The 23795-nt window shown below is 40.9% G+C and overlaps 1 protein-coding gene across 7 annotated transcripts in view; it reads left to right on the top strand.

Moving 5' to 3' along the window:
* The window catches only part of MEF2A (myocyte enhancer factor 2A), a 144894-nt gene that overhangs the window by 15708 nt on the left and 105391 nt on the right, over positions 1–23795 (top strand). The window contains exon 1 of one of the 7 annotated variants that reach the window (XM_073653337.1): positions 12749–12933. The exons of the other annotated variants lie outside the window; for them this stretch is intronic. The gene's annotated coding sequence lies outside the window, so the exon portion shown is untranslated. Of the gene's footprint in view, positions 1–12748; positions 12934–23795 lie in introns of those variants that run through there. 7 annotated transcript variants of the gene reach the window in all.

The raw sequence follows: 23795 nt of genomic DNA on the forward strand, positions 1-23795 counted from the left end.
ATGCAATCAGCTTTCTCTCTGAGGACTTCTCCTCTCCACTCGCAGCTTGTGTTCTGTGGTTGAAAGCGCAACTCATAAAATTGGAAAACAAATGTCCTGGGACGCGCGAGATTAAAATCTGTTGCGAGGAGATTAGGACTATGAGGCTACTTTCCCACATAACAATTATATTTTGGAATCAGATGCTGCTTAAAAATGTTCTTACGGAGCGCTCATCTTGGAAAAGTACAAATATATTGAAGACTTAAATAAATCTGGAGCAATTGCAATGGATTACATATTTCATTAAAATTCTCCGAAAACTGGAATATTTCTTCTGGGAACCTGATTAAACTAACAATGTTATTGCAGCGGCGCCGTTTCAGCAATGTTGACTGTACTATTGCCAGCGGGTGACGTGACATTGTTGTGCCAGTGGCTGCTCTGTGACTGCCGCTGATCAATATTTTGCCATGACGGACGTCCCCTCTGATGATCTAGTAAAGGCTGCAGCTGACGAGCGGCCACTCACTGACTGCGACCGGCACGTGATACAACAAGTCACATCACTCTCAGGGAAAAGTGGCACCAACATTGCTGGAATGGCACCACTGCAGGTGAGCGGACATATTATTTTTTTTTTTTTTTTTTTTTTTTAGGGTTTTGAACTGATTAACTGTGGAAGTCCAGAAGTTGACAACCCCTTTAATATTCAGTACAGACCAAAAGTTTGGACACATCTTCTCATTTAAAGATTTTTCTGTATTTTCATGAGTATGAAAATTGTGCATTCACACTGAAGGCATCAAAACTATGAATTAACACATGTGGAATTATATACTTAACAAAAAAGTGAGAAACAACTGAAAATATGTCTTATATTCTAGGTTCTTCAAAGTAGCCACCTTTTGCTTTGATGACTGCTTTGCACACTCTTGGCTTCAAGAGGTAGTCACCGGAAATGGTTTTCACTTCACAGGTGTGCCCTGTCAGGTTTAATAAGTGGGATTTCTTGCCTTCTTGTGCAGAAGTCTGGTGGATACACAGCTGATAGCCCTACTGAATAGACTGTTAGCTGCTTTTTTCTTGCCATAATACAAATTCTAAGTAAAGAAAAACGAGAGGCCATCATTACTTTAAGAAATGAAGGTCAGTCAGTCCGAAAAGTTGGGAAAACTTTGAAAGTGTCCCCAAGTGCAGTTGCAAAAACCATCAAGCACTACAAAGAAACTGACTCACATGAGGACCGCCCCAGGAAAGGAAGACCAAGAGTCACCTCTGCTTCTGAGGATAAGTTTATCCGAGTCACCAGCCTCAGAAATCGCAGGTTAACAGCAGCTCAGATTAGAGACCAGGTCAGTGCCACACACAGTTCTAGCAGCAGACACATCTCTACAACAACTGTTAAGAGGAGACTTTGTGCAGCCTTCATGGTAAAATAGTTGCTAGGATACCACTGCTAAGGACAGGCAACAAGCAGAAGAGACTTGTTTGGGCTAAAGAACACAAGGAATGGACATTAGACCAGTGGAAATCTGTGCTTTGGTCTCATGAGTCCAAATTTGAGATCTTTGGTTCCAACCACCGTGTCTTTGTGCGACGCAGGAAAGGTGAACGGATGGACTCTACATGCCTGGTTCCCACCGTGAAGCATGGAGGAGGAGGTGTGATGGTGTGGGGGTGCTTTGCTGGTGACTCTGTTGGGGATTTAGTCAAAATTGAAGGCATACTGAGCCAGCATGGCTAACACAGCATCTTGCAGCGGCATGCTATTCCATCCGGTTTGCGTTTAGTTGGACCATCATTTATTTTTCAACAGGACAATGACCCCAAACACACCTCCAGGCTGTGTAAGGGCTATTTGACCAAGAAGGTGAGTGATGGGGTGCTACGCCAGATTCCCTGGCCTCCACAGTCACCAGACCTGAACCCAATCAAGATGGTTTGGGGTGAGCTGGACCGCAGAGTGAAGGCAAAAGGGCCAACAAGTGCTAAGCATCTCTGGGAACTCCTTCAAGATTGTTGGAAGACCATTTCCGGTGACTACCTCTTGAAGCTCATCAAGAGAATGCCAAGAGTGTGCAAAGCAGTCATCAAAGCAAAAGGTGGCTACTTTGAAGAACCTAGAATATAAGACATATTTTCAGTTGTTTCACACTTTTTTGTTAAGTATATAATTCCACATGTGTTAATTCATAGTTTTCATGCCTTCAGTGTGAATGTACAATTTTCATACTCATGAAAATACAGAAAAATCTTTAAATGAGAAGGTGTGTCCAAACTTTTGGTCTGTACTGTATATATAATCTCTATATCTATCATGCCCACTTACATATACCTGTGTGTGTATATTATATTAATTCATCTCATATACTGTGACAAACATTGTGTGCATGAGTATATATAGTGTATATCAAATTATTTTGCTTATAGCTTTTGTTAATGTATTAATTTACTAAATAGAAATGTTAGAGCGCACTTTCACATCTGCTTTGGAGGCTCCATCGTGATGTGAACATAGACTTAAACAGGACAATGTGCTGCTGAAAATTGTGATATGTTATACAGACCAGAAAAATAATTTCACCTGACAAAGGAACATATTTTCCTCTTTCATCTGGTGATCAGCAGGCTATTTAGACTTCATGATTATCGTGAAACGAGCGTTCTGTGAATGCACTTTATTAGGCTGCGTGCCCACTATGCGTTTTTCAAGCGTTTTTGCCACGGAATTTTCACGGCATAACGCTTAAAAAAAAAAAATGCTTGGTAATACGTGCCACATGGTCCCCAATGATCATTCGCAGCATGTCCATTATTTTTGTGGAAACGCGGCGTAATTGCTCCATTGACTTGCATTGAATCGCATAATATCCGCATGACTACATGTGCATATGCCTATATCAAGCAATTCAATATGCGGATGGTACCCGGGTTTGGAGAAGAGGAGACTCTCCTCCAGACCTAGGTTCCATAGTACCTGTTTTAAAAAAAAAAAAAAAATAAAAATAAACATTATACTCACCTTCTGATGGTCACTAAATGACGTCATGGACGGTCCTTTTACACCAGTGCGAGCCACCAGGGAGCCATGACGCACCGGAGAGAAGACCGCAGGCCATCAGAAGGTGAGTATAATTTTATTTTTTTATTTTTTACCATTTTTATTCTTTTTATAACTATTAACTTGGTCACACTATATAAATCCATGCCGGTTGCATGGACTAATATAGTGTGACCAAGTTGTCAAGCACTTTTCCAAGTGATGCTAAAATTGCTTGGAAAAGCGCTTGATAACCTGCATGCAAAAACGCTTGACAAAATACATGCGTATTTTACATGTGTTTTTCCTGCCAGGGAGATGCAGAAAAAGTCCGGAGCATTTCGGCATCGTGGGCACTTGGTTTTGTCCAACGTCTAAGACTAAGTATTTTATTTTTCATCTGTCATGTCTCCATCATCAGGAATGACGGGGAAGCTATGTGGTTTCCTGTATCATGGATCCTCTTCTACTCTAAACATTGGGAGCACCACTGCCAATAATCAACCTCATTTTTTGTAAGGCTAGCTATAAAGTGAATGTCTGCTTTCATTTCCTATTATTTTTAACCACATTTATTTGAACATGCGGGAGTTTTTGCTTTTGCAACTCCTGGGCACCTTCACCATATAGATAGAGGATATAGTATATTCTTGACAAGGTGTTAAAATGTGCTATTTTAGCCCTTTTAGCTTTTGAAGCTGCTGGGCAGAATTTCCTCTGTTAGGCTTTGCTCACACTCATGTTTTTGGCAACCCAGTATTTTTTATGGCAGGGATGGTGTAACTATTGCAGCCAAATGTACCAAAAGGGCATTGGATCCGGTATAAACAACTGGGCTCAGTCAGAAGTCAGGGTACTAACTTGTAAACAGGTCTAGCATATAGGTGTCCCCTGACCACTGTTGGGGTCCAGGTCGCAATCTCCAAGACGCTGCCTATGGGGACTCTCATGGAGGCCCCCATTGTTGTCTATGGGAGCAGATCCTGTGCTGACAATTTGAGCCCAATGTTCATAAAGGAATGAGTCTGATACCATTCTGACCACAGAAGGAACCTTGTTTTTATGTATTTTGTCATTTTTAATTAAAACCCACTAGACTTCCTATTTTAAACCGTAACATTTTTTTAATTTCACTTTTACTGCTTTAATGTCGATAGTGTGTGAGTTTCTGTTCCACTACAAGACCTCAATCATCACTGTAAGATGTCTTTTACAAAAAGGAAAAATGCTCCAAATCTGTAGAGCTCCCGCACAGGGCCGTATTGTGGCCGGGTCTGTTAGATAACAATTGTATCACAGTTAGTGAAATATTACTACAGGGAAAATATATATTTTTGTACCGTGTTAGCCAGTAGATAAAAATATTTTTCTAGATTTGAGAGTCCTCATGGGTTGATACCTTTTAATGGCTAACTGAAAAGATGGTAACAAATTGCAAGCTTTCGAGATGAAGAGACCCGAGTAGTCTCGAAAGCTTGCAATTTTTTACGATCTTTTCACACTGCCATTAAAAGGTATCCACCATTGAGGACTCTCAAATCTTAATATTTGAAATATTACTGAGATTTATAGATCTTCAGATGCAATGCACACTGATGAGTGTTTGTACCGTTATTGTAATCTTCCTATTACCATTCGTCCAGACCATATGCCTTACCGTGACATGTGGATCCCGCAAAGGGTGGTCCTTTGCTAGTGACAAAAGCCATTAACTGTGACATTTTTACTAACTAAAAAAAAAAAAGAAAAATAAGAATATGGCAACTTTTTTCATCAAAGAGCGTTTTACTTGTGGTTTTGGAAGCCAGATATCCATATTAAAGAGCCCGCTTTCATAATGGTGATCTAGTCCGTAAAGATGGCTGCTACTCTGCCGGGCTCCAGACAGCCATACAATACCTAATATGCAGCAGTCCTGCCAGACACATGACTGTCAGAATCAGCTGGTTCCTAGATGTAATGGTTAATCCACTAAAATTTAAGTTTTCTATTTTCTTCCACTTTTAGTTAGATGCATCACACCAAATAAATCTGGCGCCCCTTATTCCAGCAGGTTTTTGTGTGCGGTTGGCTGTTGTGGGAATTGATTTGCAATTTTTGTCAACTTCTGGTGCAAATTTTAATAAATCCAAGGTAAAGATGGTGTTAACGCCGCTCCCTTTCTTCTCACTCTGGATACGCCCGATTGCGCTACTCTGGGTTTACATTGCACATAGACACATATTGGCAGAAAACTTAAGAATGAAATATAATGTACAATTAAAGTAATGTATCAAGTAGTGAGCTTTTATACCAGAATTAGAATTAACCAGGTTGTTATTAGTTTAATTCTTTTCTATGGTTTTCGAGATCTGATAGCCTTCATATTATACAGGAAGGGTAGATATCAATCATGACCAAGTCTATCACCTCTTGTCTGAAGTTCTAGATCGGAGATTAGGGCTGCTGTACTTGGCTCACCGATAATTGCCCAAACTGATCCATTGTAGTAAGTAATGTCACCTACTGACAAGTAGAGGAAAGGTGACTGTGTAAGATTTACTGGCAGTAAAGTCACTTTCTTCTTGCCGCTGAGCTGAATTCACTGTACGCTAATGATAACTGTTTATATTAATGAAAAGTGGTAATGCACCAGTGCCAGCGATTCAGTGTCAGGGCATTGGCACCACCATTTCCTGGAACTAGTGTGGAATCCAGAACCCTTTCGGGCCTCTCGGTATATCTGCTTCTGAGCAAGAAGTATTCATGTAACTTCTAATGAACTGCAAAGCCTGAGCTATGTTAACTGTATGTGGTGCACATCCCGGGTAATGACCTTGAATGACTAACCCTCACTACAGCACATTACAGGTCCAGATGATAGAGGACACACAAGTTCAACTAGCATTACTTTTTTGGTTCTGTCTTGTCATCTGTCACTTAAGGGGATCCTTTAGTAGAAATACCCGATTTTTATTCTATAATTAAGTGTTTGTTTTTTTTTGTGGAAAAAGTATAAGGATTTTTGGGATAGGGTTTTTTACAATATATTTACACCTTTTGAAGTATTGTTATATCCTGAAAAGAGTATATATATATATATATATATATATATATATATATATATATATATATATATATATATATATATATATATATATATATATATATATATATATATATATAAAAAAAAAGTACTGTAAAAATGCAGTGAAGTGGGCAAGGAAAACAATCCAAAAGCATACACGAATACTGAATGCTCCATTGTGCGCTGCATGGTCCGAGCACGCGCCGGAGATCTCTCCCTATAAGGTTCTATAACTTTTTTAATATTTTGCAGATAAACGCTCCACACTTAAAAACATGAAAAATACGCTAGACTATAAGACCCTCTTAAGAGAACCACAGAAAAAAAGCCTAGTGCACATCTTCTGCTCAGTGTTTTTCACACGGAGCGCATTCACAGCAGATTTTCTGCACAGAAAATGCACTGCACTTGAGAATACCAGCCTTGTGCAAGCATGCGCAGCATGCTAACATACTCTGCAAATGTTATCGCGGATTTCTCACTTTTGTAATTTATCATTTGCACAACAGTATCCACAGCCATATTTAGCTAATCTATTTCCCACAGCAGAAAACGGCTTCTTTTGCATCACTCTCCCATACAGCTTCTCCTTGTGCAAAGTGCGTTGTATAGTTGACCGATGCACAGTGACACCATCTGCAGCAAGTTGATGCTGCAGCTCTCTGGAGGTGGTCTGAGGATTGTCCTTGACTGATCTCACCATTCTTCTTCTCTGCCTTTCTGATGTTTTTCTTGGCCTGCCACTTCTGGCCTTAACAAGAACTGTCCCTGTGTTCTTCCATTTCCTTACTATGTTCCTCACAGTGGAAACTGACAGGTTAAATCTCTGAGACAGCTTTTTGTATCCTTCCCCTGAACAACTATGTTGAATAATCTTTGTTTTCAGATCATTTGACAGTTGTTTTGAGGAGCCCATGATGCCACTCTTCAGATGAGATTCAAACAGGAGAACAACTTGCAAGTGGCCACTTTTAAGTAGCTTTTCTCATGATTGCATACACCTGGCTATGAAGTTCAAAGCTCAATGAGGTTACAAAACCAAAAAAAGTGCTTTAGTAAGTCAGTAAAAAGTAGGTAGGAGTATTTAAAGCAAGAAAATGATAAGGGTGCCCATACTTATGCACCTGTCAAATTTTGTTTGAATGCAGATTGCACATTTTCTGTTAGTACAATAAACCTCATTTCAAGGCAGAAACATTACTGTGTCCAACAGTTATTACATATATCAAACTGAAATAGCTGTTGCAAAAACACCAATTTTAAGAAAACATTAAGCTTAAGATTAATAGGGGTGCCCAAACTTTTTCATATAACTGTAAAATAAAAAAATTTGCAAAACTTTTCTTAGCCACTAAAATTTTAAAAACTGACAGCACACAGCTGGCATCCATGTGCTACCCATCATTTTCTTTGCCCTATAGACTTGTATGACTCTGATCAGACTCTGACATTTTGTGAACACACAGCCTGCAGTAAAGCATGGACATGTGAACACCTCCACAGATTATAATGGGTATATGTTCTGTCCATGAAAAACACAGAACATGTTCAGGATTCATGGACCTCTTCATGTGAAGTGGGCACCTGCTTTTATTTTGTCTTTGTGGTTTTTTTTGGTTTTAAATAACTTTTATTTTCTGTTTAGAACAGAAAACTCAATTATTGGACTTTGGTTTCTAGAGCAGTGCATTGTGGGAGATCCAGTACATTAGACCGAATTCAGTCGCCCATGTATCACTTTCCAAGTACGGATGGTGAAGCAGAAAGTGGCGGTGGGTCTCCTGACCTAACCTTGACAACCTTATCAAGTTTGGGTAATGAAACCCATGGTTTGTCCATACGCGGACGTCTGAATTCGCACCTATAGACTTGTATGGGGGTGCATAGTTTGACTTATCAGTTGCACTAGCAGCATGCCATGATTTTTTCTCATGTCGAATCGGCATGAGAAAAAAGCGCTAGTCATCACTGCCCCATAGTAACATTGGGCCAAGTGCTATTCGATAAAATAAAACTTGGCTTGTGTGAGTGAGCTCTAAAACCCAAGCTTCTTGGTCTCATGTCTGGCAGTAGAATTGAGCCAAACCTCTGTGTGATCCAGACATGACCCAAGATTCTAAAGACTCTGGAAATCCTAGATATGCTCAATAACGAAAACGATACAAGAATAGTAAACTATAGGACTTATTAAAATGGCTGCTTATAGGTTGTGTAGAATGGCATCTACTACATGTAGAAAAACTACTTGTCTGTCACGTAACTTTTCCTATAATGCCATTCAGCAGAGAATTGCCACTTTTAAGGCTATGTTCACACTGTGTTGTCTCAAGAGTTCAAAAAGCATACGTTTTCAAGCAGAAACCTCTAAAAACTACCCAAAAAAGAGAGTTTAGTGAAGTTTTTATTTTTGTGAACCAAATCCTTGCAGTCTTTTGATAGTACCTATTTTGGAGCGGATTTCACCAGGACCATCTTCAAATAAGAGATATTGAACTTTTTTTTTCCATCAGATATATAAATAAATCTTTGGGAAAAAAAAAAAAAAAAAAAAGCCAAAACAACTCTTCATATGAACAGATAAGTGGATTTCCCATAGAAACGAATTGGAAGGGTTTTCAAAGCGTTTTTGGCGAAGAGTTTGGACATGATCTTATAAAAAAAACCAACAAACAACTCAGTATGAACATAGCCTAAAAGTGGTATTCTCACTGTAGACATTTATCACACAACCTGTGGGGAATGCTCCTATCTTCACAACAGGGGTCTGGTGAGGTGGATGATGCATTCAAGGCAGAGAATTAAAGGGTTATTTCCAACTTCTTAGATGGGTAAAATTGAAAGGTGGTGTAAAAACAAGGAACTTTGCAATTTACTTGTTTTAAAATAACAGATTTTTTTTTTTTTCATTTTAATGTTTACAACTGTTGGCCTAGGGCTAAACTGTGCAGTGCTTACAAGTTCATTCCAATAGAGCTTGTAAGCACTGCACTGAAGCTGTGTGAGCGCACTGGAGGGCCGGCTTTAGTGCCGCTGCGGTCTGGATTCTACAGTCAATGCTCCCTTCTATAGGACTGTTGGGAGCTCACCATTCGGGCTTGTGCATTACAATCCTGCTGCTCCAGGCTGTCAGTCAAGCAGAAGTGCCTGCCCCTTATTAATCATGAAGCCTGGAGTCTCGGGATTGGTATGCACTTGAATGGACAAGATTGGAATAACCTATAATAGAGAGGGTCTACACATGTGCACTACTATGGGAGTTAGGCAAGCGTGCGGTTTCCATGATTCCCACAGAAGTGAATGGGGAGCGCTGCGGAAATGTACAGTCACCTCTCCATCCATTCCCTGATTTGATGCAGTGCACTTCAGCAGGAGAGATGAGGGGTGGGGTCTCGACAGTGAGATGTATGGCATATCCTAGAAGTCATGAATGGCCCCAATAGATTGTCTCCTAGAACAGGGTTCCCCAACTCCAGTCCTCAAGGCCCACCAACAGGTCATGTTTTCAGGATTTCCTTAGTATTGCACAGGTGATGTAACTATTTCCTGTGCTGATGATGGAATTATCACCTGTGCAATACTAAGGAAATCCTGAAAACATGACCTGTTGGTGGGCCTTGAGGACTGGAGTTGGGGAACCCTGTCCTAGAACATGTAGAATAATTATAGCCCAGGAACAGGGCCGATGGCTCTGTCATTGGTAATAAAAAGCTGTTCTCTGGGATTAATGTAATCATTGTTTTGTTTTTTCCCTCTGGAAACAGGGGATGGTATCTCTGCGCAGGCCATTCCCTTGAATGTGCAGCAATACTATCAAAATCATGTTTTTCTAACCTTTAATGGTAACCCCTTAAAAAATATTTTATTGCAGTGTAAATCTATCCTTATTCAATATGTTTCCAGATAAGAATCCCACTATTAACAGTCCAAATGGCAAGTGTGAAAAATCTGGTAGCCTGGAATAGATGGGATTCCTCCTCGGTCAGGACGCACGGGGGTTGTTATCCTTACACTGCTGACGAGTCTTCTCTGTTGTTGCAGTTGTCCATTTTCATTGGTGTAGCACATTATTGGGGACACCAGGTCTTTACAGGGGGGGTTACATCACTTCTTTGTCTTGTGTGGCTTGGATATGGCTTCCTTTTGGGGCTATCGGGGTTATATTACCTTGAAGACAACACCAGCTGCAATGTGGTCTGACTGAGAAGTGTTTCACCTCTGGTGACATTGACTGTTACTTTCTCCAAGTGTTCAAGGCGCGTCATTCCTAAATGTCATTGCGCTCTATGTATGGGTTTTATTCTGACGTTCTAAAAATGCTGATGACTTCATGCTCTCTACGAAGCAGCAGAGCTGGTTTTCTTCAGACACCATGACCCACATTCATTTTTTTTTGTCTTGTAATCGTTGCTGTTTTTTACAACAAATTCTTCAACATGGCGTATGCGGTTCCTGAATTTTGTGCAAAGTTAAATATGGTCTGTAATAGTCTCTTCAATCTTTTACTTTTTAACACAAAAAGCTGTACGTTTCACAAAATAACACAACAATTGTGCCAAAATATACATAAAATCACTCCAGAGGGGGGTGGTGTAAATATGCAAAACATATTGTGATGTTTAACAAAAGTCTCAATTGAAGAATCTTAAAAAGCACAAATGGAGAGATGAATATGGCACAATAAAAAAGACATAAATGCAAAAAACCGGTGCAAAGGCAATAATGAATCTGGCCCTATAGGTTGTACAGGAGTTGTCTCATGAACACAACCATTGTCCATATTCTTTATTAGGATATGTGGAAATCCTATAGGTTTCCCCCACTATGAGTAATATTGGCGTGCTCCCGGTATTAGCGGGTGCTGCTTTGGTGGACTCCATTCTCCCTTATATCACATGGATGGTCATTTATCTGAATCACTGCCATGCCATGCTACATTTCCCCTGTATTGGGCAAAAAAAGGGAAAATATGTAAATACACACTTTGCCAATCTTTTAAGCAGTCTTATGTATGGTACGTTATTTATTGTGAGTGCAAGGACCGATTTATTAACTTTTCACATAGGTAAAAATAACAGAATGCCAGGTTTGTGTAAAAACAATTGTGGCCTTTGTCATTGGTCTCCTGAGGTACATCGTTGTGCCCCCATAGATACAGCACTAATACCATGCAGGTCCATACGAAGGAGCCTTTTTATTGTCCTTACATTGCCAACTGTCTTAGGGCTCATGCAGACGTCTGTGTGGATCTCAGCCCGATCAAGGGCCCAATGCACAGACTGGCCATGGGTCTCCGACCTGAGCCTGTCATCCTCGTAGAAATATATATGAAGTTGTCATGCGTCGTTTTTTTTTATTGTGTAATATAAAAACTAGTGAACGGCTTATACCTGAAACCACTTAAACAACAGTGAAGTCTTTTCTTTTAGCTGCTTCATCACGGTTTAAAAAAAAAAAAAAAAAAAAAAGCTCAGAAAGACTAAAAGACTGACCGTAGTATACACAGCAAGTTGTTTTGACATTGCAGTGCATATGTTCTTAGCATTTGTTAAGTGCTTTTTCAGGTGGTGTCCAGGAGGAATGTGTGTGTGTGCACTTACCCATACTGACTTTTCTATTTCTGGTCGGCACATTTTTTACATTTTTACTTTTAGGCCACTATCAGTATTTGGTCAGTATTCGGTCAGTATTTTTTCTCAGGAGTGGGAGCATTTCACAGTTCATTTTATGTTTTCCTAAAAATTCATGACCACTGACGCTTGTACTCCATTTTGTTTTTTGGTATATCTTTTATTTATTTCCCCGTAGAATTCTATGGAGAGCTTGAAAAGTAAATGTAAATAATTGCATTTTTAAATGCAGAATTATGGTGTTTCAGCATTAAAATTGCTGCATGCACACACAAAAAGAAAATGCATGAAAAAGGGTAACATTTCAAAAAAGTGGCAAAATTCGGTAGATGGATTTGGTGTATTTTGTTGTGAACGCCTGCAGAAAACCTATAGGAAAAAAAACTGCATTTTTTGTACGTGAAAACATACTTTTAGGGTATGGCCTCGCCCAACATAAATTGAACAGAAATAATCTGTCACATATTTGTTCAATCTCATCCACTTTGCTGGTCTGTACTGTGCTATGTTAGAATATTGGTCCCATGTAAAAATATTCTTTGTGGTCATTCTAGTTTATGATTTGCAACACTGGGGACAACCTACCGGAAGACAGTAGATTGGTAAAGCTGGCCATATATAAAAATAGTTTTTTGCATATTCAGTGGTGTACGGTGATCTGATAAACAGAAACTGATGTGACATTTCCCCTATAATTGCTTAGATTTTTGTGTTTATAGATGATGGAAATGATTCTTTACACCAAATTTTTCACTGCGATCGGACAATTCTAAGTTTCGCAGCATCTTATGCTTTGTGCCCTTCTTGTAGATTGATCTATTACTTATACACGAAACAAAATTTGGAACTGGAAACTTTTTTTTTTTTTTTTTTAAAGAATGTAGACACATCAAAAGGAATGCTTCAGGCCGACAACTTCCTATTTCCCAGCCCTATCTTTGCTGATGCAGGTGAAATGAAAGACGTAAGTCAGTGCTATCTCAGCTGTTACCAGCTGACCATCAATATTCATTGCTTCAGCTGCTATTGCTCCTCAAATGGGAACCAGAGAGCGAGAGAGAAAAGGGGACGGCGGTGCACGGTGAGGAAGGCTGTCCTCCTCTCCTCCCTGGGCGACAACTTCCAACACTTGGACCTTCCTGCTGGTCAGCAGATCATCGCTGCCTGTATCTGCAGATCCCTCGGAGCTGGCAGCATTTCCCTCTGGGCACCATTCTGTATGTATATATGTTTGCTAACCTCGTGACTAATTTGCACTACAATATTTCCATATAACTGGCTGCGAGTGTGTTTTCGCTATAGGACTGCTAAATAAATGTAGCTGGCTGTTTCCTATTTGATTAGGTGCCAGTGCAGATGGCATGTTACTTCTCTCCTTATATTGTAGTGATATAAGCGATTGGCCTCACCACCCCGGTGTCGTCTGTCAGTGTGGTATCGGTGACACTGGCAGTGCCTCTTGTCTAATGTCACAGTGTATTTATTACCCAGAAGTAATGTTCTCTGTACGGTAAACTTTTTGTTAGTGTAACATTAGTGAGAGGACTGAATAGATTATCACATAATTTAAGAAAAAAAGCACATACCGCACTTTATTAATGCAAAAAGATTATATTTCTACGTGCAAGCTGTAAGCAGACATGTAATTAAACTCTAAGGTGTAGGGAACTGAGTGACCTATTTTTAAGTTTATTTATTTTACTCACTTATATAGTGCCATTAATTCCTCAGCGCTTCACAGACATTATCAGCACTGTCCCCATTGGGGCTCCCAATCTGTATTCCCTATCAGTACAGGTGCATCTCACTAAATTAGAATATCATCAAAAAGTTAATTTATTTCAGTTCTTCAATACAAAAAGTGAAACTTCTATATTATAGAGTCATTACAGAGTGATCTATTTCAAGTGTTTATTTCTGTTAATGTTGATGATTATGGCTTACAGCCAATGAAAACACAAAAGTCATTATATCAGTAAATTAGAATACTTTATAACACCAGCTTGAAAAATGTTTTTAAAATCCGAAATGTTGGCCTACTGAAATGTATGTTCAGTAAATGCACTCTATACTTGGTCGGGGTTCCTTTTGCATCAATTACTGCATCAATGTGGCGTGGCATGGAGGCGATCAGCCTGTGGCACTGCTGAGGTGTTATGGAAGCCCAGGTTGCTTTGATAGCAGCCTTCAGCTCGTCTGCATTGTTGGGTCTGGTGTCTCATATTCCTCTTGACAATACCCCATAGATTCTATATGGGGTTTAGGTCAGATGAGTTTGCTGCCAATCAAGCACAGTGATACTGTTGTTTGTAAACCAGGTATTGGTACTTTTGGCAGTGTGGACCGGTGCTAAGTCCTGCTGGAGAATGAAATTTCCATCTCCAAAAAGCTTGTCGGCAGAGGGAAGCATGAAGTGCTCTAAAATTTGCTGGTAGACAGCTGCGCTGACTTTGGTCTTGATAAAACACAGTGGACCTACACCAGCAGATGACATGGCTCCCCAAACCATCACTGATTGTGGAAACTTCACACTAGACCTCAAGCAGCTTGGATTGTGGCCTCTCCACTCTTCCTCCAGACTCTGGGACCTTGATTTCCAAATGAAAATTGTAACTCTGGGACCTTGAGGAGTGTGTCAATGAATGCCTTCTGGACATCTGTCAAGTCAGCAGTCGTCTTCCCCATGATTGTGGCGTTTACTGAAAAAGACTTTAAACACTTAGAAAGCCTTTGCAGGTGTTTCTTGTTAATTGTTTTAATATACTGAGATAATGACTTTTTTGTGTTTTCATTGGCTGTAAGCCATAATAATCAACATTAACAGAAATAGAAACTTGAAATAGATCACTCTGTTTGTAATGACTCTATATAATGTGAGTTTCACTTTTTGTATTGAAGATCTGAAATAAATTAGCTTTTTGATGATATTCTAATTTAGTGAGATGCACCTGTATGTCTTTGGAGTGTGGGAGGAAACTGGAGAACCCGGAGGAAACCCACGCTAACACGGGGAGAACATACAGACTACTTGCAGATGTTGTCCTTGGTGGGATTTGAACCCAGGACCCCAGCGCTGCAAGGCTGCAGTGCTAACCATTGAGCCATTGTGCTACCCTGTCCCAGGTCTTTGTTACAAAGTTGCTGTGTAGCAAATGAGTCTGGGCGCTACCTAAATCGTGGCCGGAGGCCTATTTTCCACATCTACATAGCGCACTTTATGCATTTTTTTTTTGCATTTATCTAGAATAGTGTAATTGACTATACTAATCTATGCAGCCAAAAATAAAGGTATAATGGCGAGGCTCCATGGCTACACTCAGTCAGGTGAAGAGTGCCTATGGCATGGTGATCTATACCCGGGAGCTTTCCTGAAACATATGCAAAATAAGCTGCACACCAAGTGAAACAGGTGGGTGATATACCGTATTTTTCGGACTATAAGACACACCGGACTATAAGACGCACCTTGGTTTTAGAGGAGGAAAATAAAAAAATAAAAATTTAAGCAAAAAATGTGGTCATGATGCACTTTTAAGGGGGAGGGGGTCTTCTGCTTACACTGGTATAGGGGTAATGTCCCCCCAATTCTGACAATATCCCCCATCCTGGTATATATGCCGCCCCCCTTCCTTGTATACGTGGTCCCCATCCCCATCCTAGTATGTCTGGCATCCCTCCATCCTCGTATGCATGGCACCCCTCATCCCTGTCCTGGTATGCATGGCACCCCTCATCCCTGTCCTGGTATGCATGGCATCCCTCATCCCTGTCCTGGTATGCATGGCACCCCTAATCCCTGTCCTGGTATGCATGGCACCCCTAATCCCCATCTTGCTGCATATTAAAAAAAAAATAAACACTCCTACTCACCTTTCTTCTCTTCTCCAGCGCTGCGTCCGGTCTGCCTGCACTGATCTCTCCATGTGAGCCGCGCATGACGTCACTGCCATGTGCAGCTCACAAGGAGAGATCAGCTGCCGAAAGTCACTGCTCCCCACGCCGGGTCTCTCTATGGGCGTGGAGAGAGGTTGAATATTCATGCCCTTTAACAGCGGGCACAGGAGATAGCCGGCAGCAGCCGCAGGGCGGCTACACTGTATACCGCTATTAAGGAGCATGAATATTCAGTGCTCCCCACGCCCCATGGGCGTGGGGAGCAGTGAATATTCATTTTCTTTAGCAGCGGGGACAGTGTAGGCTGCAGTAGGCGGCTGCTGCCTCCTATGCCCCGCTCCTCCACCGATACCGCTCCCCCCACACCACACATAAATATACACCCCCCCCAACATTCGGACTATAAGACGCACCCCCCATTTTCCTCCAAAATTTTGGAGGAAAAAAGTGCGTCTTATGGTCCGAAAAATACGGTATATTGTGAAATTCTCCCATGAAGTGTTATTTTCCTCCCACTAAATATGTGAATGTACTGCAGTGTCAGTGTGTTAATCTACTAGTACTACCCTACTGCCGCTTTCTCTGGTGTCCAGCTCCAGCTCCTCTTCTCAGTGACGTCACCGCTCTGCAGACTCTCTGGGTCACAGTGCTCTGCGTGACCTGGAAGTGGCGTTTACAGTGTAGGTCTATGGAGCGCCAAAACAAGGCCCCATAGACTTACATTGTAAAAGAGACATCCAGCTCATGCATAGTGACTCAGATCTAAGTCTGAAGAGCGGTTACATCCCTCAAAAGAGGAGCAGAACGGCGCTGGATCCCCAGATAATGCAGTAGGTGAGTATATTATACACTGACACTACACATACTCACATGTTTAGTTTTAAAAAAAAACTTCATGGGAGTTTTTCTTTAATATCCATCTCTAAAAATTAATGTAAAAAATAAAATAAAAAAATAATGTAATTGACTTTTTGAATGGTATAGCGGACCCTAAAGTCTGAAATAGTTTTATCTTGGCTGTAGACCCCTTTATTTTAGAATATGTAACATAGATTTATCGTTATGTGAACATTTGGCAGAATATCCTAAAATGGGTTCATATGATTAAGACGTCCATGAATCGCGTATGTGTTCTATCCAGGATTTTCACTGATTATAGTCTATGGGCTATGCGCATGTCCCTGTATTGTGTGGACCGTGACTGCACAAAAAAAATCAGGGAAGGATGTCCAATTCTTGATCAGAGCCATGGATCAAAATCACTCACGCAGGTCTATGGGTTTCTAAAATCATGGACAGCCATTCTTGTAAAATCTAAATACTGTCTGTATTTAGCATTGTAGTGGATAGGGGGAACATAACTAAAAAAAATAAAAAAAAAATAAAAATACAATAATATCTATAATATACAGTACAGACCAATCGTTTGGACACACCTTCTCATTTAAAGATTTTTCTGTATTTTCAGGACTATGAAAATTGTACATTCACACTGAAGGCATCAAAACTAAGTATTAACACATGTGGAATTATATACCTAACAAAAAAGTGTGAAACAACTGAAAATATGTCTTATATTCTAGGTTCTTCAAAGTAGCCACCTTTTGCTTTGATGACTGCTTTGCACACTCTTGGCATTCTCTTGATGAGCTTCAAGAGGTAGTCACCGGAAATGGTTTTCACTTCACAGGTGTGCCCTGTCAGGTTTAATAAGTGGGATTTCTTACCTTATAAATGGGGTTGGGACCATCAGTTGTGTTGTGCAGAAGTCTGGTGGATACACAGCTGATAGTCCTACTGAATAGACTGTTAGCTGCTTTTTTCTTGCCATAATACAAATTCTAAGTAAAGAAAAACAAGTGGCCATCATTACTTTAAGAAATGAAGGTCAGTCAGTGCGAAAAATTGGGAAAACTTGGAAAAGGGTCCCCAAGTGCAGTTGCAAAAACCATCAAGCGCTGCAAAGAAACTGGCTCACATGAGGACCGCCCCAGGAAAGGAAGACCAAGAGTCACCTCTGCTTCTGAGGATAAGTTTATTCAAGTCACCAGCCTCAGAAATCGCAGGTTAACAGCAGCTCAGATTAGAGACCAGGTCAATGGCACACAGAGTTCTAGCAGCAGACACATCTCTACAACAACTGTTAAGAGGAGACTTTGTGCAGCAGGCCTTCATGGTAAAATAGCTGCTAGGAAACCACTGCTAAGGACAGGCAACAAGCAGAAGAGACTTGTTTGGGCTAAAGAACACAAGGAATGGACATTAGACCAGTGGAAATCTGTGCTTTGGTCTGATGAGTCCAAATTTGAGATCTTTGGTTCCAACCACCGTGTCTTTGTGCGACGCAGAAAAGGTGAATGGATGGACTCTACATGCCTGGTTCCCACCGTGAAGCATGGAGGAGGAGGTGTGATGGTGTGGGGGTGCTTTGCTGGTGACACTGTTGGGGATTTATTCAAAATTGAAGGCATACTGAACCAGCATGGCTACCACAGCATCTTGCAGCGGCATGCTATTCCATCCGGTTTGCGTTTAGTTGGACCATCATTTACTTTTCAACAGGACAATGACCCCAAACACACCTCCAGGCTGTGTAAGGGCTATTTGACTGAGAAGGAGAGTGATGGGGTGCTACGCCAGATGACCTGGCCTCCACAGCCACCAGACCTGAACCCAATTGAGTCATAGTCAAGAAAATACAGATAAATCTTTAAATGAAAAGGTGTGTCCAAACTTTTGGTCTGCACACACGCACGCACACACACACACACACACGCGCACGCACACACACACGCGCGCACACACACACACACACACACACACACACACACACACACACGGCTGTCCATGATTTTTAGTCTGCACATATAATAATATTTTTTTAAATGATGGAAATCTTATTTGAGTACATTGTTGAAATGTTTCCCTTTTGATGTATGAGAAAAAATTGGATGTCTGAATGAAGCCTAAAAAAGGCATTTAGTTTTGTTTTTCCAGAAACTGCACCACTCTTGCCCATATTGAATGCTGCTTCTCTATTTTACCATTTTTAGTTTTTTTGGTTTTTTTTTGTCTTTTTAGCGAGTTGGGTCCATGTTCTCAGATCTTGGAGAAGGGGCTAATCTTTCACTTATCAATAAAAAGACGTTTTAAAGACCTGGAAAAAAGAAGAGGCCGAGATGGCATTACATGGCCGGTGGGATGTGATGCAGACGCTGGTTGCTGGCTACTCTTGGCTGTTCTTTTCAAGCATTTCCTGAGTCAGTTTTGGCAGAGCCAGATCTTTGACTGCTCTCCTCTATAAATATTGTAGCTGTACTTTTGTATTTGGTTATTTTGACCATTATGAATGGTCGCTTTATAATGTGAATACTTCATTCGGCTTTCATAGATGATCAAACTTTCATGTGAATGGATATGGCAATGTCCCTATACCTGATCTAGCTATCTGATAAGCCCGCACATGTCATGTTAGCTGCTGTTTTCTGAGTAAATGTAAAGGGTTAATACTGGCGAGAAGCTGTGCAGTTGAAGGAGGAGCAGTCTTCTGACTAATCTAATAGTATGGCTGTCTCTAATAGGCTGTAAGTCAGACACTGTGCACTACCTGTGTGTGACCAGCGCCCTATACAAGCTTTTTTTTTTTTTTCTGTAATCCTTATACTAAGCAGTCACCTCCTCCATGAACTGGTAGGTTGTGAGTGGTTGTCTCATCAGTATTTTGCCCCTGTGTTGCCGCCATCTTTATTATACGGGGTTGCTGGATCCTGATAGTGCATTAGGTCTGAGATCTGGGCAGGTAAACACTGCTGCCCTTTCCGGCTGTCATAGAGCAGGAGGAGCTGATCAGATGGATACGCTTTTCTGTTGGAAAAGATTTAGTGAATCTTGAATTTTATTAATTGAAATCCCTGGTGTTTGTATGTATATGAGTCCAGGGGGCGGTCCTATCAGTGATTGACAGTCTTCACTGTATGATTGTGCATGCAGTAAATAGAAAATTAGCGTGCACACTGTCAAATAGAGTTGAGGTGCAGATGCAATGGACTGGAAATGTCCTCAAATCACGTAAAAATTAATTCATCGCACACTCAAAGTGTGCGATGAATTAATTTTTACGTGATTGTGCATGCAGACATAGCACCTCTATATCATTCAGCTCGGCTTCTCCACAATTATGCTCACAGTTCGTACTGCATGTACAATGTGACAGGTTCTCTTTAAATGCTACATCGCTGGAATGAATCATGGTCTCTACGTTATGCTGCTCTCGGATTATGTCAAAAACCCGGTGACAGATTCCTTTTTAAAGAAAATGTTCACGCTTTCCTATGGTAGGCACAGAAAGTAGAGGGCTTCAGAAAAGTTCTTGGTGGTAGATCTTTTGCTTGCCCCTATTCTCTGGTCATCTCGATGAATCCCTCTGACAATACCTAGGGTTATCAGACCAATCTTAAAGTGAAAAATATGGAGTCAAAGTTCATAGACCTGACATAAGTAGTCGATAGTCTGTAGTGTTGGGCATTTTTGCAGATGGGTTAACTGTGTCTTGTGTGTACTGCAGGGCTTCCCTCCTTCACCTGCCATAGAGCTGCGTCTTCTGTGCCCAGACTACAGGTGAGGCTGGTCTGTGTAGAAGGAGGACACCTTCTGGTAAATATGGTCACCGCTCGTTATGTATATACCCTTTTTCATTGGAAGATTTCCCACCTTTGCTTTTGTGTAGAGGCAAAAAAAAAATAATGAAAAGCTGGCTAGACATGACTATAGAAGATGGCATAGGTGACATACTTTTCCCTACATTCAAACGTTTTTCCCTCATCCCAGTGCTATCCATTATAAAGAGTTTAATAGTCAGTCGCACATCCATCCTTTTCATCAGATCCGTCTGTCCGTTCCTTTGTACACAATCCATGTTCTGTTCAAGCACACTTGACCATTCAAGTTTACTGGAATCCATCAAAAATGGATGAAAAAAAATAAATTAATAATAAAAGTCGGGACAGTTTAAAGCCTTCAGTTTTTTAAAAATGGATGACACAAGGATGAAAATGTAAAAATAGAAGCAGATTTATGAATGTAGCCTTAAAGAGGTTGGCCACTACTTTTTCATTGATTTGAATAGGAGGCGGATGTGCAGTACTCTGCCGCGGCCACTATCAGAGGATGGAGCAGCTTCGCAATCGAGCACTTCGGGTCATGGGACGCCTATACCCAGAACAGCTGATCCTAAGGATAGGTCATCAATAAAAATGTAGTGGACAACCTCCTTTAAGGTTTGTGTCAGGTATTTACCATCAATGTTTCATCAGTATATTTCCTCATATAAAAAATAAATAATTACAAAGATTCTCCTATACATTACAATGTTAAAAATGGATGGCACACGGATGGCAGTTTGTGCTGTCGGTTTATTTCCACGATCCCATAGACTTGTACAAATAGTTTTGATTGGAGACTCTCATCTAAAGCTGACATTGTGCCTTGATTTTTTTGCAGGCACATTGTCCTTTAAAAAAAACAACAACCAAAGACATTAATGGGTGTGTGTTGTATCATTGAAAATCATGGCTATCTGAATGAGGCCCTAACCTGTAATAAGCCGAAACAAAATCACTTCAATCTTCTCTTCCCCCTACTAATATAATTTGTGGGTGACAGCGGAGAGCAAGCATACTCCTTGTCAACAGTAGAAGTGCCTGTGCTAACGTCTGAGCCCTGTTGTATTTGTTTAGTTGTTTTTTACTCGCTTATTGTATAAGTGGTTATATGAAGCATATTATTTAGGTCGGCCCCAAGCTGCTGGGTATATCATAGTTTTCTTTCTCTAAAGCCGGTTTCACACGTCCGTATATTTCCGGTACCAGAAAAAACGGTACTGGAGATGTCTGTGTGGCATCCGTGTGTGTCACACGTGTGGCGTCCGTGTGCCGCATCAGGATCACACGGACCAGCACTTGGGAGTAAGTGTACAGTTAGCTCTGTTCCCAAGCACCGGATGCTGAACGCTGCCCTCAACATGGTTCCCTGCTGGCGCTGTGATAAGCACCAGCAGGGACAATGATGAGAGTAGTAATGTCTGCTCCCGCAGTGTCCACTTGTGAAAATAAGAATAAAATAAAAAATCCATATACTCACCTAAGCGTCCCCCGCTGTAATCCACGCGACCGCTCAGCAGAGGAGCCGGGGAGAATGAACTTCTGAAGCAAGTGGGCCCCGGATCTCTGCTGAGCTCAGGAGCGGTGTCCTGTCACTCACTGAGCACCACTCGTTGCAGGAGTCATTCTCTCCGGCTCCTCTGCTGAGCGGTCGCATGAATTACAGTGGGGGACACTTAGGTGAGTATATGGATTTTTTATTTTATTCCTATTTATACAGGTGGACACTGCGGGAGCGGACACTGCGGGAGCAGACACTACTAAACTCATCATTGGTGCTGATCGCAGCGCCGGCAGTGAACCATGATGAGGGCAGTGTTCAGCACCCGGCGCTTGGGAACAGCGCTAACTGTAGCGCTGATTCCCATGCGCTGGTACGTGTCACACTGATGACACACGGATGTAATTCGTGTGTGTTCAGCGTGAGACACTTTTGCGAACCATGCATCCGCAAAAAAACGGACATGTCAGCGTGTGTAGCACATGGACACACGGTCTGTGGAACCAAGCTGACGTGCGCAGACCCATAGATTTGAATGGGTCTGCTTGTGTCAGTGTCTCCATTACGTGTGGAAACTGTCACCACTCGTACTGGAAACATGGACGTGTGAAAGAGCCCTTATTTTGCATAAATGTCTCTGTGCAGAGACATTTGTTCACATGCACAACTTGCCACCTGCAAAGTGACTGAGCCCAGTGGCAGCTGTCCGCTCCGCTCCTTGTTTTCTTCCTTTAGTGACACATTGGAACAGATACAACTGTTATTCTCCATTGTCTCAGATCTTGGATGAGCTGCACCAAGTGGCATAAAACAAAGGCTCAGCAATGTTATAACTTTGTAGCTATAACCTTTTTAATGACCTTTCTAGAAACCCTTCTGATGTATTCACACGTTGAGAATCTGCTGCGGCTTTTCTTGCTGAAAGTTCTGCAACGCTCCCATTCATCTGAAACAACCCCAGTCAGATGAAGAGAAAGATTTTCACTTTGTGAAATTTCTGCAACTAATCTAGATAAGGAAATTTGCCCTAAAAGAGTCTAACAGACTTGGAAACATGGCGTCTAATTCATTTTTTCCCTTTAGTTCCCCACTGTGGGCCAGATGTTTTCACCAGATTATCATTTTCGACTTTTTAAATATTCACAAAATTGGTCACAAATGTACTCCAGTCCCCCGCCCCATAGTAATTCTATGTATGCCGGAATTATTTTTTGTGTGAATTTTGCAAAATATGCGACTTTTTGCAGAAGAAAGTTACAAGAACGGTTAAAGACAGAGAAAAAGACAATATATTTTTTTTTTTAAATTTTTTTTTTATACTTTATGCCAAATCTTGTGTGCCATGTTGATGAATTTGGTGCAAAAACCCTCAGCAAATGCTACAAGACATAAAAATAAATGTGACTTAACAAAACCTCCTACAAATGATGACTTGTGCCCCATTTGTCAATTAGTTTGCCGCACACCAGTGCCATTTTTTGGATACATGTGGAAACATGGGATTTTCAATCGGTTCTCTGCCAAAGCTTGATTTGCCTACAGTCATTAGTACACGTAACCTGCTCATTACTAAGGTCAGATTTTCACACACCTGACGGTTCACTCTGATTAAAATTTGGCCATGGTTTAGTCCTTAAATACAGTGGTGTTAAAAAGTGTTTGCCCCCTTCCTGATTTCTTATTCTTTTCCATGTTTGTCACAATTAAATGTTTCAGATCACAAAACAAATTTAAATATTAGATAAAGAGAACACAAGTAAACACAGAATGCAGTTTTTAAATGAAGGTCTTTATTATTAAGGGAAAAAGAAATCCAAACCTACAGGACCCTGTGTGAAAGTGTTTGCTCCCACCCCTTCCCCCCCCTTAAAAAATAAATTAACTGTGGTTTATGTTTTAGGGGGGAAAGGGTTGGGTGAAAACACTTTTTCTCACCACTGTATATACATTTTTAGCGCACTGATCTTTTTTTGTTGACCATCAGTAGTAGTTTGGCTGACCTTTTTTGATTGTCGTGCTGCTGCAT

The sequence above is a fragment of the Phyllobates terribilis genome, unplaced genomic scaffold, assembly GCF_046119375.1.
Source record: "Phyllobates terribilis strain yellow unplaced genomic scaffold, ASM4611937v1 Scaffold_11__3_contigs__length_659146591, whole genome shotgun sequence".
Lineage (NCBI taxonomy): Eukaryota > Metazoa > Chordata > Amphibia > Anura > Dendrobatidae > Phyllobates > Phyllobates terribilis.